Source organism: Homalodisca vitripennis, chromosome 6 (assembly GCF_021130785.1).
Source record: "Homalodisca vitripennis isolate AUS2020 chromosome 6, UT_GWSS_2.1, whole genome shotgun sequence".
Classification (NCBI taxonomy): Eukaryota; Metazoa; Arthropoda; class Insecta; order Hemiptera; family Cicadellidae; genus Homalodisca; species Homalodisca vitripennis.
Window position 1 is genome coordinate 107225254 of NC_060212.1, and position 20329 is coordinate 107245582.

The window sequence follows — 20329 nt, forward strand, 5'->3', positions numbered from 1 at the left end:
AATAATTTATAGTACAATTATTAAATTGTACCTCTTTCTATATAGCTGGCACCCTCCTCAATTCCATGACAACTGATTATGTTGGGCTCCGACAAGCACGATACAAGAATCTCCGTACCCGTTAATTAAAACTTGCAGTGTCATATGAATTTCAAATCACTTGGGCACATACATATGAATCTCGCAGTATCAGACAGTTCATTTAAATCACACTACAACCTCCACACCTAAGAAACAAACAACGAGATGCCAGTTCCACAATAATTTTTCCATTGATTATTCTCAAATATATATATATATACACTTTAAAATCTTTTTATTGGTAGTTTTAATATTATTACCAAACATTTCTATTCTGATATTTATATAAACATGTGCTTATATTTTATACCTCTATTATATAAGTCTTGTGAATAAATCATTTACCTCCGATATTTCTACCTCGATTATCGGCCCCATCGTTTTCTAAATTCCTCGTGTAGTAAGCTCAATATAAAGTAGGTACGGCAGGAACTCCACAAATCGCGGTTAGATATCTATTCCTGACAAATAACAAAACAACACGAACAACCAACAACTACATTGTGAAAATATTAATTTCTATATTCTAATTCATATATGTATAAGTTCTGTGACATAAATCATTTACCTCTAGTTATCTTTGAATAAAAGGTCCAATATTTCTCTTATTTCCTCAAAAAGTGATACAGCAGGAATTTATTGCCTCAAATGAATGCAGGCAGCATGAATCGTAGGTAAGTTTCTGATCCTAACAAAAGTGGCAAAACAAGACGCACAACCAATACAAGTACAGACATTGTAAAGAATTATATTAATACCAAAATTCTACGGAATGTAGGTAGTTGAAATATTGTCATCTCTACTATACCTCATCATCCTCTTATTAAATAGCTGGTAGTAATTTCCTGGGTTTCGCGACATCAGTTTATAGGTTCCAACACGCACTCCACAGGTCTGGATAGTCGTAGGATAATTGTAAATCACATCCTCAAACTCATATTTTTCTACCGGATTAGGCACCGCTTCTAAAACCATACTACACACACATCTTTTCCCTAAGGAAACTAATACAAATAAAATATTCAAAACATATTAAAAACTGATTAATTAAGAAATAGAGCTATTCATTTCAATAAATTGTAGTATGAATATTTTATCGATTCTTTTTGAAACTATTTAGGCAGTTTGTCCACATTGCAAGTACTAAAATACCAATCAAAAGCATTTATAAGACTTTGATTGTTAAATTATATTAGAATAATTCACACTTCAGACACCTAAAAGGATTAAATCATTCCATTTTTCAAATAGTTATTATGCACAAAATCAAATAACTAATTACTTAAACTGGTTAATACAACATTAATGCTCTTTACCATGATATTGTACTTATTGCTACAGCAAACACTAAAACACTCAAAAAGTAAATTTTAGAATATGTCATTAAAAGACTCACGGCTTTAGTTGGAAGCCTGATCAACACACTTCAACGAGATAATGTTCATTCGCAAAGTTCACTTGCCAAGCCTTTACATTCATAACCACAGTCCTCAAGTTGATAATGCAATACGTTTCTACAGGATTAAAATCAAAGTCTGCTTTATATTCCATCGTCCTAAGAATAAGAAACAACACAAATATTCTAACAATATTATAATTCCATAGACTCATGAAGAGTGTTTAAGCTATATTCTTTCTTATGAACCAGTTATTTCATTTTTAATCAAAACTTTTATATATTATAAAATACAAATACTACTCTTTAAACATATAATGCTATTACCTTTTACAGAATAATGTCCTTGAAGTATACCAATTATATTATCTTTTATCATATATGTATGAATTACGTGAAATTAATTATTATCATTGTTTATCATCATCTCTTGGAAGGCTCTGTATAAATCTTAAAACAACAAGTTGTCGGCTGAACCACAAATTGCTTACGAGTAACTCACTGCTGCCTCAAATGACTTCAGATTCATATCTTAATCCATCACGTGTTGGCTCAATCACAGACTGGGAATCTCGTTGTTTCGAGTGACCAGGTAATTAATGCACTAGTACTCCAAATCTTGACAAAAAACAAAAGAAGACACACAACCAACAACAAAAATTTACATTTTTTACTTCAGACGTAAGTTGATGAATTTAAATAATACTGTATATTAAATAAATACTGACTAATAAAGAATTTTTCAAAGACTAATAATAAGGATTTTTAACTATGTAAAACTTTCAATTCTATTATTGTCTCAACTGTAATTTACCTCATTTAATATAGGAAGCAGTAATCTCCAGGATTTCGTGATATCGTTTAATTGCAGAGTTCAAATAACCACTGATCAAGTATCCCCTTATCCACATATGCCGTTAAGGACTTGCCACTCGATTTACACAGTCACTGGGGCCAATACTTATGACTCCCACAGCCGTTTTCAACCATACTATAAACCCTCCATTCCTAAGAAACAAAGAGAGAGATGCCAATTCCAATCCAAATTATCAATTGATTAAAGTCATAATAAATAGCGCTTTAAAATAAATGTATTGGTAGTTTTAATGTTTAATTTTTTAAACTTTTATCTGAACCTGTGACGTGCTAATATTTTATACTTCTATATTCTGCGTTATATGTAGAAGTTTAGTGACAAATAATTTACCTCCAGTAATACTACTTTGCTTACAAGATCCCACACTTTTCTTAATTCCTCACGTAATAGGCTGGAGTAAAGAAAGTACAGTAAGAACTCCCTTCAGTCGTGACTCCCCATACCTTCGCAGTTGGCAGTAATATATCCAATCCTGACAAGTAACAAACCAAGACACACAACAAACAAAAACTTTTTGCAAATAAAAGGTTAAACAAGAATTAATTAGTAAGTACTGTATAGCTAACAAATAATTTATAGTACAATTATTAAATTGTACCTCTTTCTATATAGCTGGCACCCTCCTCAATTCCATGACAACTGATTATGTTGGGCTCCGACAAGCACGATACAAGAATCTCCGTACCCGTTAATTAAAACTTGCAGTGTCATATGAATTTCAAATCACTTGGGCACATACATATGAATCTCGCAGTATCAGACAGTTCATTTAAATCACACTACAACCTCCACACCTAAGAAACAAACAACGAGATGCCAGTTCCACAATAATTTTTCCATTGATTATTCTCAAATATATATATATATATACACTTTAAAATCTTTTTATTGGTAGTTTTAATATTATTACCAAACATTTCTATTCTGATATTTATATAAACATGTGCTTATATTTTATACCTCTATTATATAAGTCTTGTGAATAAATCATTTACCTCCGATATTTCTACCTCGATTATCGGCCCCATCGTTTTCTAAATTCCTCGTGTAGTAAGCTCAATATAAAGTAGGTACGGCAGGAACTCCACAAATCGCGGTTAGATATCTATTCCTGACAAATAACAAAACAACACGAACAACCAACAACTACATTGTGAAAATATTAATTTCTATATTCTAATTCATATATGTATAAGTTCTGTGACATAAATCATTTACCTCTAGTTATCTTTGAATAAAAGGTCCAATATTTCTCTTATTTCCTCAAAAAGTGATACAGCAGGAATTTATTGCCTCAAATGAATGCAGGCAGCATGAATCGTAGGTAAGTTTCTGATCCTAACAAAAGTGGCAAAACAAGACGCACAACCAATACAAGTACAGACATTGTAAAGAATTATATTAATACCAAAATTCTACGGAATGTAGGTAGTTGAAATATTGTCATCTCTACTATACCTCATCATCCTCTTATTAAATAGCTGGTAGTAATTTCCTGGGTTTCGCGACATCAGTTTATAGGTTCCAACACGCACTCCACAGGTCTGGATAGTCGTAGGATAATTGTAAATCACATCCTCAAACTCATATTTTTCTACCGGATTAGGCACCGCTTCTAAAACCATACTACACACACATCTTTTCCCTAAGGAAACTAATACAAATAAAATATTCAAAACATATTAAAAACTGATTAATTAAGAAATAGAGCTATTCATTTCAATAAATTGTAGTATGAATATTTTATCGATTCTTTTTGAAACTATTTAGGCAGTTTGTCCACATTGCAAGTACTAAAATACCAATCAAAAGCATTTATAAGACTTTGATTGTTAAATTATATTAGAATAATTCACACTTCAGACACCTAAAAGGATTAAATCATTCCATTTTTCAAATAGTTATTATGCACAAAATCAAATAACTAATTACTTAAACTGGTTAATACAACATTAATGCTCTTTACCATGATATTGTACTTATTGCTACAGCAAACACTAAAACACTCAAAAAGTAAATTTTAGAATATGTCATTAAAAGACTCACGGCTTTAGTTGGAAGCCTGATCAACACACTTCAACGAGATAATGTTCATTCGCAAAGTTCACTTGCCAAGCCTTTACATTCATAACCACAGTCCTCAAGTTGATAATGCAATACGTTTCTACAGGATTAAAATCAAAGTCTGCTTTATATTCCATCGTCCTAAGAATAAGAAACAACACAAATATTCTAACAATATTATAATTCCATAGACTCATGAAGAGTGTTTAAGCTATATTCTTTCTTATGAACCAGTTATTTCATTTTTAATCAAAACTTTTATATATTATAAAATACAAATACTACTCTTTAAACATATAATGCTATTACCTTTTACAGAATAATGTCCTTGAAGTATACCAATTATATTATCTTTTATCATATATGTATGAATTACGTGAAATTAATTATTATCATTGTTTATCATCATCTCTTGGAAGGCTCTGTATAAATCTTAAAACAACAAGTTGTCGGCTGAACCACAAATTGCTTACGAGTAACTCACTGCTGCCTCAAATGACTTCAGATTCATATCTTAATCCATCACGTGTTGGCTCAATCACAGACTGGGAATCTCGTTGTTTCGAGTGACCAGGTAATTAATGCACTAGTACTCCAAATCTTGACAAAAAACAAAAGAAGACACACAACCAACAACAAAAATTTACATTTTTTACTTCAGACGTAAGTTGATGAATTTAAATAATACTGTATATTAAATAAATACTGACTAATAAAGAATTTTTCAAAGACTAATAATAAGGATTTTTAACTATGTAAAACTTTCAATTCTATTATTGTCTCAACTGTAATTTACCTCATTTAATATAGGAAGCAGTAATCTCCAGGATTTCGTGATATCGTTTAATTGCAGAGTTCAAATAACCACTGATCAAGTATCCCCTTATCCACATATGCCGTTAAGGACTTGCCACTCGATTTACACAGTCACTGGGGCCAATACTTATGACTCCCACAGCCGTTTTCAACCATACTATAAACCCTCCATTCCTAAGAAACAAAGAGAGAGATGCCAATTCCAATCCAAATTATCAATTGATTAAAGTCATAATAAATAGCGCTTTAAAATAAATGTATTGGTAGTTTTAATGTTTAATTTTTTAAACTTTTATCTGAACCTGTGACGTGCTAATATTTTATACTTCTATATTCTGCGTTATATGTAGAAGTTTAGTGACAAATAATTTACCTCCAGTAATACTACTTTGCTTACAAGATCCCACACTTTTCTTAATTCCTCACGTAATAGGCTGGAGTAAAGAAAGTACAGTAAGAACTCCCTTCAGTCGTGACTCCCCATACCTTCGCAGTTGGCAGTAATATATCCAATCCTGACAAGTAACAAACCAAGACACACAACAAACAAAAACTTTTTGCAAATAAAAGGTTAAACAAGAATTAATTAGTAAGTACTGTATAGCTAACAAATAATTTATAGTACAATTATTAAATTGTACCTCTTTCTATATAGCTGGCACCCTCCTCAATTCCATGACAACTGATTATGTTGGGCTCCGACAAGCACGATACAAGAATCTCCGTACCCGTTAATTAAAACTTGCAGTGTCATATGAATTTCAAATCACTTGGGCACATACATATGAATCTCGCAGTATCAGACAGTTCATTTAAATCACACTACAACCTCCACACCTAAGAAACAAACAACGAGATGCCAGTTCCACAATAATTTTTCCATTGATTATTCTCAAATATATATATATATATATATACACTTTAAAATCTTTTTATTGGTAGTTTTAATATTATTACCAAACATTTCTATTCTGATATTTATATAAACATGTGCTTATATTTTATACCTCTATTATATAAGTCTTGTGAATAAATCATTTACCTCCGATATTTCTACCTCGATTATCGGCCCCATCGTTTTCTAAATTCCTCGTGTAGTAAGCTCAATATAAAGTAGGTACGGCAGGAACTCCACAAATCGCGGTTAGATATCTATTCCTGACAAATAACAAAACAACACGAACAACCAACAACTACATTGTGAAAATATTAATTTCTATATTCTAATTCATATATGTATAAGTTCTGTGACATAAATCATTTACCTCTAGTTATCTTTGAATAAAAGGTCCAATATTTCTCTTATTTCCTCAAAAAGTGATACAGCAGGAATTTATTGCCTCAAATGAATGCAGGCAGCATGAATCGTAGGTAAGTTTCTGATCCTAACAAAAGTGGCAAAACAAGACGCACAACCAATACAAGTACAGACATTGTAAAGAATTATATTAATACCAAAATTCTACGGAATGTAGGTAGTTGAAATATTGTCATCTCTACTATACCTCATCATCCTCTTATTAAATAGCTGGTAGTAATTTCCTGGGTTTCGCGACATCAGTTTATAGGTTCCAACACGCACTCCACAGGTCTGGATAGTCGTAGGATAATTGTAAATCACATCCTCAAACTCATATTTTTCTACCGGATTAGGCACCGCTTCTAAAACCATACTACACACACATCTTTTCCCTAAGGAAACTAATACAAATAAAATATTCAAAACATATTAAAAACTGATTAATTAAGAAATAGAGCTATTCATTTCAATAAATTGTAGTATGAATATTTTATCGATTCTTTTTGAAACTATTTAGGCAGTTTGTCCACATTGCAAGTACTAAAATACCAATCAAAAGCATTTATAAGACTTTGATTGTTAAATTATATTAGAATAATTCACACTTCAGACACCTAAAAGGATTAAATCATTCCATTTTTCAAATAGTTATTATGCACAAAATCAAATAACTAATTACTTAAACTGGTTAATACAACATTAATGCTCTTTACCATGATATTGTACTTATTGCTACAGCAAACACTAAAACACTCAAAAAGTAAATTTTAGAATATGTCATTAAAAGACTCACGGCTTTAGTTGGAAGCCTGATCAACACACTTCAACGAGATAATGTTCATTCGCAAAGTTCACTTGCCAAGCCTTTACATTCATAACCACAGTCCTCAAGTTGATAATGCAATACGTTTCTACAGGATTAAAATCAAAGTCTGCTTTATATTCCATCGTCCTAAGAATAAGAAACAACACAAATATTCTAACAATATTATAATTCCATAGACTCATGAAGAGTGTTTAAGCTATATTCTTTCTTATGAACCAGTTATTTCATTTTTAATCAAAACTTTTATATATTATAAAATACAAATACTACTCTTTAAACATATAATGCTATTACCTTTTACAGAATAATGTCCTTGAAGTATACCAATTATATTATCTTTTATCATATATGTATGAATTACGTGAAATTAATTATTATCATTGTTTATCATCATCTCTTGGAAGGCTCTGTATAAATCTTAAAACAACAAGTTGTCGGCTGAACCACAAATTGCTTACGAGTAACTCACTGCTGCCTCAAATGACTTCAGATTCATATCTTAATCCATCACGTGTTGGCTCAATCACAGACTGGGAATCTCGTTGTTTCGAGTGACCAGGTAATTAATGCACTAGTACTCCAAATCTTGACAAAAAACAAAAGAAGACACACAACCAACAACAAAAATTTACATTTTTTACTTCAGACGTAAGTTGATGAATTTAAATAATACTGTATATTAAATAAATACTGACTAATAAAGAATTTTTCAAAGACTAATAATAAGGATTTTTAACTATGTAAAACTTTCAATTCTATTATTGTCTCAACTGTAATTTACCTCATTTAATATAGGAAGCAGTAATCTCCAGGATTTCGTGATATCGTTTAATTGCAGAGTTCAAATAACCACTGATCAAGTATCCCCTTATCCACATATGCCGTTAAGGACTTGCCACTCGATTTACACAGTCACTGGGGCCAATACTTATGACTCCCACAGCCGTTTTCAACCATACTATAAACCCTCCATTCCTAAGAAACAAAGAGAGAGATGCCAATTCCAATCCAAATTATCAATTGATTAAAGTCATAATAAATAGCGCTTTAAAATAAATGTATTGGTAGTTTTAATGTTTAATTTTTTTAAACTTTTATCTGAACCTGTGACGTGCTAATATTTTATACTTCTATATTCTGCGTTATATGTAGAAGTTTAGTGACAAATAATTTACCTCCAGTAATACTACTTTGCTTACAAGATCCCACACTTTTCTTAATTCCTCACGTAATAGGCTGGAGTAAAGAAAGTACAGTAAGAACTCCCTTCAGTCGTGACTCCCCATACCTTCGCAGTTGGCAGTAATATATCCAATCCTGACAAGTAACAAACCAAGACACACAACAAACAAAAACTTTTTGCAAATAAAAGGTTAAACAAGAATTAATTAGTAAGTACTGTATAGCTAACAAATAATTTATAGTACAATTATTAAATTGTACCTCTTTCTATATAGCTGGCACCCTCCTCAATTCCATGACAACTGATTATGTTGGGCTCCGACAAGCACGATACAAGAATCTCCGTACCCGTTAATTAAAACTTGCAGTGTCATATGAATTTCAAATCACTTGGGCACATACATATGAATCTCGCAGTATCAGACAGTTCATTTAAATCACACTACAACCTCCACACCTAAGAAACAAACAACGAGATGCCAGTTCCACAATAATTTTTCCATTGATTATTCTCAAATATATATATATATATATATATACACTTTAAAATCTTTTTATTGGTAGTTTTAATATTATTACCAAACATTTCTATTCTGATATTTATATAAACATGTGCTTATATTTTATACCTCTATTATATAAGTCTTGTGAATAAATCATTTACCTCCGATATTTCTACCTCGATTATCGGCCCCATCGTTTTCTAAATTCCTCGTGTAGTAAGCTCAATATAAAGTAGGTACGGCAGGAACTCCACAAATCGCGGTTAGATATCTATTCCTGACAAATAACAAAACAACACGAACAACCAACAACTACATTGTGAAAATATTAATTTCTATATTCTAATTCATATATGTATAAGTTCTGTGACATAAATCATTTACCTCTAGTTATCTTTGAATAAAAGGTCCAATATTTCTCTTATTTCCTCAAAAAGTGATACAGCAGGAATTTATTGCCTCAAATGAATGCAGGCAGCATGAATCGTAGGTAAGTTTCTGATCCTAACAAAAGTGGCAAAACAAGACGCACAACCAATACAAGTACAGACATTGTAAAGAATTATATTAATACCAAAATTCTACGGAATGTAGGTAGTTGAAATATTGTCATCTCTACTATACCTCATCATCCTCTTATTAAATAGCTGGTAGTAATTTCCTGGGTTTCGCGACATCAGTTTATAGGTTCCAACACGCACTCCACAGGTCTGGATAGTCGTAGGATAATTGTAAATCACATCCTCAAACTCATATTTTTCTACCGGATTAGGCACCGCTTCTAAAACCATACTACACACACATCTTTTCCCTAAGGAAACTAATACAAATAAAATATTCAAAACATATTAAAAACTGATTAATTAAGAAATAGAGCTATTCATTTCAATAAATTGTAGTATGAATATTTTATCGATTCTTTTTGAAACTATTTAGGCAGTTTGTCCACATTGCAAGTACTAAAATACCAATCAAAAGCATTTATAAGACTTTGATTGTTAAATTATATTAGAATAATTCACACTTCAGACACCTAAAAGGATTAAATCATTCCATTTTTCAAATAGTTATTATGCACAAAATCAAATAACTAATTACTTAAACTGGTTAATACAACATTAATGCTCTTTACCATGATATTGTACTTATTGCTACAGCAAACACTAAAACACTCAAAAAGTAAATTTTAGAATATGTCATTAAAAGACTCACGGCTTTAGTTGGAAGCCTGATCAACACACTTCAACGAGATAATGTTCATTCGCAAAGTTCACTTGCCAAGCCTTTACATTCATAACCACAGTCCTCAAGTTGATAATGCAATACGTTTCTACAGGATTAAAATCAAAGTCTGCTTTATATTCCATCGTCCTAAGAATAAGAAACAACACAAATATTCTAACAATATTATAATTCCATAGACTCATGAAGAGTGTTTAAGCTATATTCTTTCTTATGAACCAGTTATTTCATTTTTAATCAAAACTTTTATATATTATAAAATACAAATACTACTCTTTAAACATATAATGCTATTACCTTTTACAGAATAATGTCCTTGAAGTATACCAATTATATTATCTTTTATCATATATGTATGAATTACGTGAAATTAATTATTATCATTGTTTATCATCATCTCTTGGAAGGCTCTGTATAAATCTTAAAACAACAAGTTGTCGGCTGAACCACAAATTGCTTACGAGTAACTCACTGCTGCCTCAAATGACTTCAGATTCATATCTTAATCCATCACGTGTTGGCTCAATCACAGACTGGGAATCTCGTTGTTTCGAGTGACCAGGTAATTAATGCACTAGTACTCCAAATCTTGACAAAAAACAAAAGAAGACACACAACCAACAACAAAAATTTACATTTTTTACTTCAGACGTAAGTTGATGAATTTAAATAATACTGTATATTAAATAAATACTGACTAATAAAGAATTTTTCAAAGACTAATAATAAGGATTTTTAACTATGTAAAACTTTCAATTCTATTATTGTCTCAACTGTAATTTACCTCATTTAATATAGGAAGCAGTAATCTCCAGGATTTCGTGATATCGTTTAATTGCAGAGTTCAAATAACCACTGATCAAGTATCCCCTTATCCACATATGCCGTTAAGGACTTGCCACTCGATTTACACAGTCACTGGGGCCAATACTTATGACTCCCACAGCCGTTTTCAACCATACTATAAACCCTCCATTCCTAAGAAACAAAGAGAGAGATGCCAATTCCAATCCAAATTATCAATTGATTAAAGTCATAATAAATAGCGCTTTAAAATAAATGTATTGGTAGTTTTAATGTTTAATTTTTTAAACTTTTATCTGAACCTGTGACGTGCTAATATTTTATACTTCTATATTCTGCGTTATATGTAGAAGTTTAGTGACAAATAATTTACCTCCAGTAATACTACTTTGCTTACAAGATCCCACACTTTTCTTAATTCCTCACGTAATAGGCTGGAGTAAAGAAAGTACAGTAAGAACTCCCTTCAGTCGTGACTCCCCATACCTTCGCAGTTGGCAGTAATATATCCAATCCTGACAAGTAACAAACCAAGACACACAACAAACAAAAACTTTTTGCAAATAAAAGGTTAAACAAGAATTAATTAGTAAGTACTGTATAGCTAACAAATAATTTATAGTACAATTATTAAATTGTACCTCTTTCTATATAGCTGGCACCCTCCTCAATTCCATGACAACTGATTATGTTGGGCTCCGACAAGCACGATACAAGAATCTCCGTACCCGTTAATTAAAACTTGCAGTGTCATATGAATTTCAAATCACTTGGGCACATACATATGAATCTCGCAGTATCAGACAGTTCATTTAAATCACACTACAACCTCCACACCTAAGAAACAAACAACGAGATGCCAGTTCCACAATAATTTTTCCATTGATTATTCTCAAATATATATATATATATATATATATACACTTTAAAATCTTTTTATTGGTAGTTTTAATATTATTACCAAACATTTCTATTCTGATATTTATATAAACATGTGCTTATATTTTATACCTCTATTATATAAGTCTTGTGAATAAATCATTTACCTCCGATATTTCTACCTCGATTATCGGCCCCATCGTTTTCTAAATTCCTCGTGTAGTAAGCTCAATATAAAGTAGGTACGGCAGGAACTCCACAAATCGCGGTTAGATATCTATTCCTGACAAATAACAAAACAACACGAACAACCAACAACTACATTGTGAAAATATTAATTTCTATATTCTAATTCATATATGTATAAGTTCTGTGACATAAATCATTTACCTCTAGTTATCTTTGAATAAAAGGTCCAATATTTCTCTTATTTCCTCAAAAAGTGATACAGCAGGAATTTATTGCCTCAAATGAATGCAGGCAGCATGAATCGTAGGTAAGTTTCTGATCCTAACAAAAGTGGCAAAACAAGACGCACAACCAATACAAGTACAGACATTGTAAAGAATTATATTAATACCAAAATTCTACGGAATGTAGGTAGTTGAAATATTGTCATCTCTACTATACCTCATCATCCTCTTATTAAATAGCTGGTAGTAATTTCCTGGGTTTCGCGACATCAGTTTATAGGTTCCAACACGCACTCCACAGGTCTGGATAGTCGTAGGATAATTGTAAATCACATCCTCAAACTCATATTTTTCTACCGGATTAGGCACCGCTTCTAAAACCATACTACACACACATCTTTTCCCTAAGGAAACTAATACAAATAAAATATTCAAAACATATTAAAAACTGATTAATTAAGAAATAGAGCTATTCATTTCAATAAATTGTAGTATGAATATTTTATCGATTCTTTTTGAAACTATTTAGGCAGTTTGTCCACATTGCAAGTACTAAAATACCAATCAAAAGCATTTATAAGACTTTGATTGTTAAATTATATTAGAATAATTCACACTTCAGACACCTAAAAGGATTAAATCATTCCATTTTTCAAATAGTTATTATGCACAAAATCAAATAACTAATTACTTAAACTGGTTAATACAACATTAATGCTCTTTACCATGATATTGTACTTATTGCTACAGCAAACACTAAAACACTCAAAAAGTAAATTTTAGAATATGTCATTAAAAGACTCACGGCTTTAGTTGGAAGCCTGATCAACACACTTCAACGAGATAATGTTCATTCGCAAAGTTCACTTGCCAAGCCTTTACATTCATAACCACAGTCCTCAAGTTGATAATGCAATACGTTTCTACAGGATTAAAATCAAAGTCTGCTTTATATTCCATCGTCCTAAGAATAAGAAACAACACAAATATTCTAACAATATTATAATTCCATAGACTCATGAAGAGTGTTTAAGCTATATTCTTTCTTATGAACCAGTTATTTCATTTTTAATCAAAACTTTTATATATTATAAAATACAAATACTACTCTTTAAACATATAATGCTATTACCTTTTACAGAATAATGTCCTTGAAGTATACCAATTATATTATCTTTTATCATATATGTATGAATTACGTGAAATTAATTATTATCATTGTTTATCATCATCTCTTGGAAGGCTCTGTATAAATCTTAAAACAACAAGTTGTCGGCTGAACCACAAATTGCTTACGAGTAACTCACTGCTGCCTCAAATGACTTCAGATTCATATCTTAATCCATCACGTGTTGGCTCAATCACAGACTGGGAATCTCGTTGTTTCGAGTGACCAGGTAATTAATGCACTAGTACTCCAAATCTTGACAAAAAACAAAAGAAGACACACAACCAACAACAAAAATTTACATTTTTTACTTCAGACGTAAGTTGATGAATTTAAATAATACTGTATATTAAATAAATACTGACTAATAAAGAATTTTTCAAAGACTAATAATAAGGATTTTTAACTATGTAAAACTTTCAATTCTATTATTGTCTCAACTGTAATTTACCTCATTTAATATAGGAAGCAGTAATCTCCAGGATTTCGTGATATCGTTTAATTGCAGAGTTCAAATAACCACTGATCAAGTATCCCCTTATCCACATATGCCGTTAAGGACTTGCCACTCGATTTACACAGTCACTGGGGCCAATACTTATGACTCCCACAGCCGTTTTCAACCATACTATAAACCCTCCATTCCTAAGAAACAAAGAGAGAGATGCCAATTCCAATCCAAATTATCAATTGATTAAAGTCATAATAAATAGCGCTTTAAAATAAATGTATTGGTAGTTTTAATGTTTAATTTTTTAAAACTTTTATCTGAACCTGTGACGTGCTAATATTTTATACTTCTATATTCTGCGTTATATGTAGAAGTTTAGTGACAAATAATTTACCTCCAGTAATACTACTTTGCTTACAAGATCCCACACTTTTCTTAATTCCTCACGTAATAGGCTGGAGTAAAGAAAGTACAGTAAGAACTCCCTTCAGTCGTGACTCCCCATACCTTCGCAGTTGGCAGTAATATATCCAATCCTGACAAGTAACAAACCAAGACACACAACAAACAAAAACTTTTTGCAAATAAAAGGTTAAACAAGAATTAATTAGTAAGTACTGTATAGCTAACAAATAATTTATAGTACAATTATTAAATTGTACCTCTTTCTATATAGCTGGCACCCTCCTCAATTCCATGACAACTGATTATGTTGGGCTCCGACAAGCACGATACAAGAATCTCCGTACCCGTTAATTAAAACTTGCAGTGTCATATGAATTTCAAATCACTTGGGCACATACATATGAATCTCGCAGTATCAGACAGTTCATTTAAATCACACTACAACCTCCACACCTAAGAAACAAACAACGAGATGCCAGTTCCACAATAATTTTTCCATTGATTATTCTCAAATATATATATATATATATACACTTTAAAATCTTTTTATTGGTAGTTTTAATATTATTACCAAACATTTCTATTCTGATATTTATATAAACATGTGCTTATATTTTATACCTCTATTATATAAGTCTTGTGAATAAATCATTTACCTCCGATATTTCTACCTCGATTATCGGCCCCATCGTTTTCTAAATTCCTCGTGTAGTAAGCTCAATATAAAGTAGGTACGGCAGGAACTCCACAAATCGCGGTTAGATATCTATTCCTGACAAATAACAAAACAACACGAACAACCAACAACTACATTGTGAAAATATTAATTTCTATATTCTAATTCATATATGTATAAGTTCTGTGACATAAATCATTTACCTCTAGTTATCTTTGAATAAAAGGTCCAATATTTCTCTTATTTCCTCAAAAAGTGATACAGCAGGAATTTATTGCCTCAAATGAATGCAGGCAGCATGAATCGTAGGTAAGTTTCTGATCCTAACAAAAGTGGCAAAACAAGACGCACAACCAATACAAGTACAGACATTGTAAAGAATTATATTAATACCAAAATTCTACGGAATGTAGGTAGTTGAAATATTGTCATCTCTACTATACCTCATCATCCTCTTATTAAATAGCTGGTAGTAATTTCCTGGGTTTCGCGACATCAGTTTATAGGTTCCAACACGCACTCCACAGGTCTGGATAGTCGTAGGATAATTGTAAATCACATCCTCAAACTCATATTTTTCTACCGGATTAGGCACCGCTTCTAAAACCATACTACACACACATCTTTTCCCTAAGGAAACTAATACAAATAAAATATTCAAAACATATTAAAAACTGATTAATTAAGAAATAGAGCTATTCATTTCAATAAATTGTAGTATGAATATTTTATCGATTCTTTTTGAAACTATTTAGGCAGTTTGTCCACATTGCAAGTACTAAAATACCAATCAAAAGCATTTATAAGACTTTGATTGTTAAATTATATTAGAATAATTCACACTTCAGACACCTAAAAGGATTAAATCATTCCATTTTTCAAATAGTTATTATGCACAAAATCAAATAACTAATTACTTAAACTGGTTAATACAACATTAATGCTCTTTACCATGATATTGTACTTATTGCTACAGCAAACACTAAAACACTCAAAAAGTAAATTTTAGAATATGTCATTAAAAGACTCACGGCTTTAGTTGGAAGCCTGATCAACACACTTCAACGAGATAATGTTCATTCGCAAAGTTCACTTGCCAAGCCTTTACATTCATAACCACAGTCCTCAAGTTGATAATGCAATACGTTTCTACAGGATTAAAATCAAAGTCTGCTTTATATTCCATCGTCCTAAGAATAAGAAACAACACAAATATTCTAACAATATTATAATTCCATAGACTCATGAAGAGTGTTTAAGCTATATTCTTTCTTATGAACCAGTTATTTCATTTTTAATCAAAACTTTTATATATTATAAAATACAAATACTACTCTTTAAACATATAATGCTATTACCTTTTACAGAATAATGTCCTTGAAGTATACCAATTATATTATCTTTTATCATATATGTATGAATTACGTGAAATTAATTATTATCATTGTTTATCATCATCTCTTGGAAGGCTCTGTATAAATCTTAAAACAACAAGTTGTCGGCTGAACCACAAATTGCTTACGAGTAACTCACTGCTGCCTCAAATGACTTCAGATTCATATCTTAATCCATCACGTGTTGGCTCAATCACAGACTGGGAATCTCGTTGTTTCGAGTGACCAGGTAATTAATGCACTAGTACTCCAAATCTTGACAAAAAACAAAAGAAGACACACAACCAACAACAAAAATTTACATTTTTTACTTCAGACGTAAGTTGATGAATTTAAATAATACTGTATATTAAATAAATACTGACTAATAAAGAATTTTTCAAAGACTAATAATAAGGATTTTTAACTATGTAAAACTTTCAATTCTATTATTGTCTCAACTGTAATTTACCTCATTTAATATAGGAAGCAGTAATCTCCAGGATTTCGTGATATCGTTTAATTGCAGAGTTCAAATAACCACTGATCAAGTATCCCCTTATCCACATATGCCGTTAAGGACTTGCCACTCGATTTACACAGTCACTGGGGCCAATACTTATGACTCCCACAGCCGTTTTCAACCATACTATAAACCCTCCATTCCTAAGAAACAAAGAGAGAGATGCCAATTCCAATCCAAATTATCAATTGATTAAAGTCATAATAAATAGCGCTTTAAAATAAATGTATTGGTAGTTTTAATGTTTAATTTTTTAAACTTTTATCTGAACCTGTGACGTGCTAATATTTTATACTTCTATATTCTGCGTTATATGTAGAAGTTTAGTGACAAATAATTTACCTCCAGTAATACTACTTTGCTTACAAGATCCCACACTTTTCTTAATTCCTCACGTAATAGGCTGGAGTAAAGAAAGTACAGTAAGAACTCCCTTCAGTCGTGACTCCCCATACCTTCGCAGTTGGCAGTAATATATCCAATCCTGACAAGTAACAAACCAAGACACACAACAAACAAAAACTTTTTGCAAATAAAAGGTTAAACAAGAATTAATTAGTAAGTACTGTATAGCTAACAAATAATTTATAGTACAATTATTAAATTGTACCTCTTTCTATATAGCTGGCACCCTCCTCAATTCCATGACAACTGATTATGTTGGGCTCCGACAAGCACGATACAAGAATCTCCGTACCCGTTAATTAAAACTTGCAGTGTCATATGAATTTCAAATCACTTGGGCACATACATATGAATCTCGCAGTATCAGACAGTTCATTTAAATCACACTACAACCTCCACACCTAAGAAACAAACAACGAGATGCCAGTTCCACAATAATTTTTCCATTGATTATTCTCAAATATATATATATATATACACTTTAAAATCTTTTTATTGGTAGTTTTAATATTATTACCAAACATTTCTATTCTGATATTTATATAAACATGTGCTTATATTTTATACCTCTATTATATAAGTCTTGTGAATAAATCATTTACCTCCGATATTTCTACCTCGATTATCGGCCCCATCGTTTTCTAAATTCCTCGTGTAGTAAGCTCAATATAAAGTAGGTACGGCAGGAACTCCACAAATCGCGGTTAGATATCTATTCCTGACAAATAACAAAACAACACGAACAACCAACAACTACATTGTGAAAATATTAATTTCTATATTCTAATTCATATATGTATAAGTTCTGTGACATAAATCATTTACCTCTAGTTATCTTTGAATAAAAGGTCCAATATTTCTCTTATTTCCTCAAAAAGTGATACAGCAGGAATTTATTGCCTCAAATGAATGCAGGCAGCATGAATCGTAGGTAAGTTTCTGATCCTAACAAAAGTGGCAAAACAAGACGCACAACCAATACAAGTACAGACATTGTAAAGAATTATATTAATACCAAAATTCTACGGAATGTAGGTAGTTGAAATATTGTCATCTCTACTATACCTCATCATCCTCTTATTAAATAGCTGGTAGTAATTTCCTGGGTTTCGCGACATCAGTTTATAGGTTCCAACACGCACTCCACAGGTCTGGATAGTCGTAGGATAATTGTAAATCACATCCTCAAACTCATATTTTTCTACCGGATTAGGCACCGCTTCTAAAACCATACTACACACACATCTTTTCCCTAAGGAAACTAATACAAATAAAATATTCAAAACATATTAAAAACTGATTAATTAAGAAATAGAGCTATTCATTTCAATAAATTGTAGTATGAATATTTTATCGATTCTTTTTGAAACTATTTAGGCAGTTTGTCCACATTGCAAGTACTAAAATACCAATCAAAAGCATTTATAAGACTTTGATTGTTAAATTATATTAGAATAATTCACACTTCAGACACCTAAAAGGATTAAATCATTCCATTTTTCAAATAGTTATTATGCACAAAATCAAATAACTAATTACTTAAACTGGTTAATACAACATTAATGCTCTTTACCATGATATTGTACTTATTGCTACAGCAAACACTAAAACACTCAAAAAGTAAATTTTAGAATATGTCATTAAAAGACTCACGGCTTTAGTTGGAAGCCTGATCAACACACTTCAACGAGATAATGTTCATTCGCAAAGTTCACTTGCCAAGCCTTTACATTCATAACCACAGTCCTCAAGTTGATAATGCAATACGTTTCTACAGGATTAAAATCAAAGTCTGCTTTATCTTCCATCGTCCTAAGAATAAGAAACAACACAAATATTCTAACAATATTATAATTCCATAGACTCATGAAGAGTGTTTAAGCTATATTCTTTCTTATGAACCAGTTATTTCATTTTCAATCAAAACTTTTATATTTTATAAAATACAAATACTACTCTTTAAACAAATAATGCTATTACCTTTTACAGAATAATGTCCTTGAAGTATACCAATTAAATTATTTTTTATCATATACGTATGAATTACGTGAAATTAATTATTATCATTGTTTATCATCATCTCTTGGAAGTCTCTGTATAAATCTTAAAACAACAAGTTGTCGGCTGAACCACAAATTCCTTACAAGTAACTCACTGCTGCCTCAAATGACTTCAGATTCATATCTTAATCCATCACGTGTTGGCTCAATCACAGACTGGGAATCTCGTTGTTTCGAGTGACCAGGTAATTAATGCACTAGTACTCCAAATCTTGACAAAAAACCAAAGAAGACACACAACCAACAACAAAAATTTACATTTTTTACTTCAGACGTAAGTTGATGAATTTAAATAATACTGTATATTAAATAAATACTGACTAATAAAGAATTTTTCAAAGACTAATAATAAGGATTTTTAACTATATAAAACTTTTAATTCTATTATTGTCTCAACTGTAATTTACCTCATTTAATATAGGAAGCAGTAATCTCCAGGATTTCGTGATATCGTTAAATTGCAGAGTTCAAATAACCACTGATCAAGTATCCCCTTATCCACATATGCCGTTAAGGACTTGCCACTCGATTTACACAGTCACTGGGGCCAATACTTATGACTCCCACAGCCGTTTTCTACCATACTATAAACCCTTCCATTCTTAAGAAACAAAGAGAGATGCCAATTCCAATCCAAATTATCAATTGATTAAGGTCATAATAAATAGCGCTTTAAAATAAATGTATTGGTAGTTTTAATGTTTAATTTTTTAAACTTTTATCTGAACCTGTGACGTGCTAATATTTTATACTTCTATATTCTGCGTTATATGTAGAAGTTTAGTGACAAATAATTTACCTCCAGTAATACTACTTAATGTTTAATTTTTAAAACTTTTGTCTGAACCTGTGACGTGCAAATATTTTATACTTCTATATTCTGCG

General features: G+C 31.2%; 1 long non-coding RNA gene across 1 annotated transcript in view; it reads right to left on the reverse strand.

Moving 5' to 3' along the window:
* LOC124364692 overlaps positions 1 to 20329 on the reverse strand; it is a 52068-nt gene that overhangs the window by 12016 nt on the left and 19723 nt on the right. Inside the window, exon 3 of the long non-coding RNA XR_006922641.1 lies at positions 1 to 20243. This exon is cut by the window's left edge and continues 12016 nt beyond it. This is a non-coding gene — a long non-coding RNA (uncharacterized LOC124364692). The remainder of the gene's footprint in view (positions 20244 to 20329) is intronic.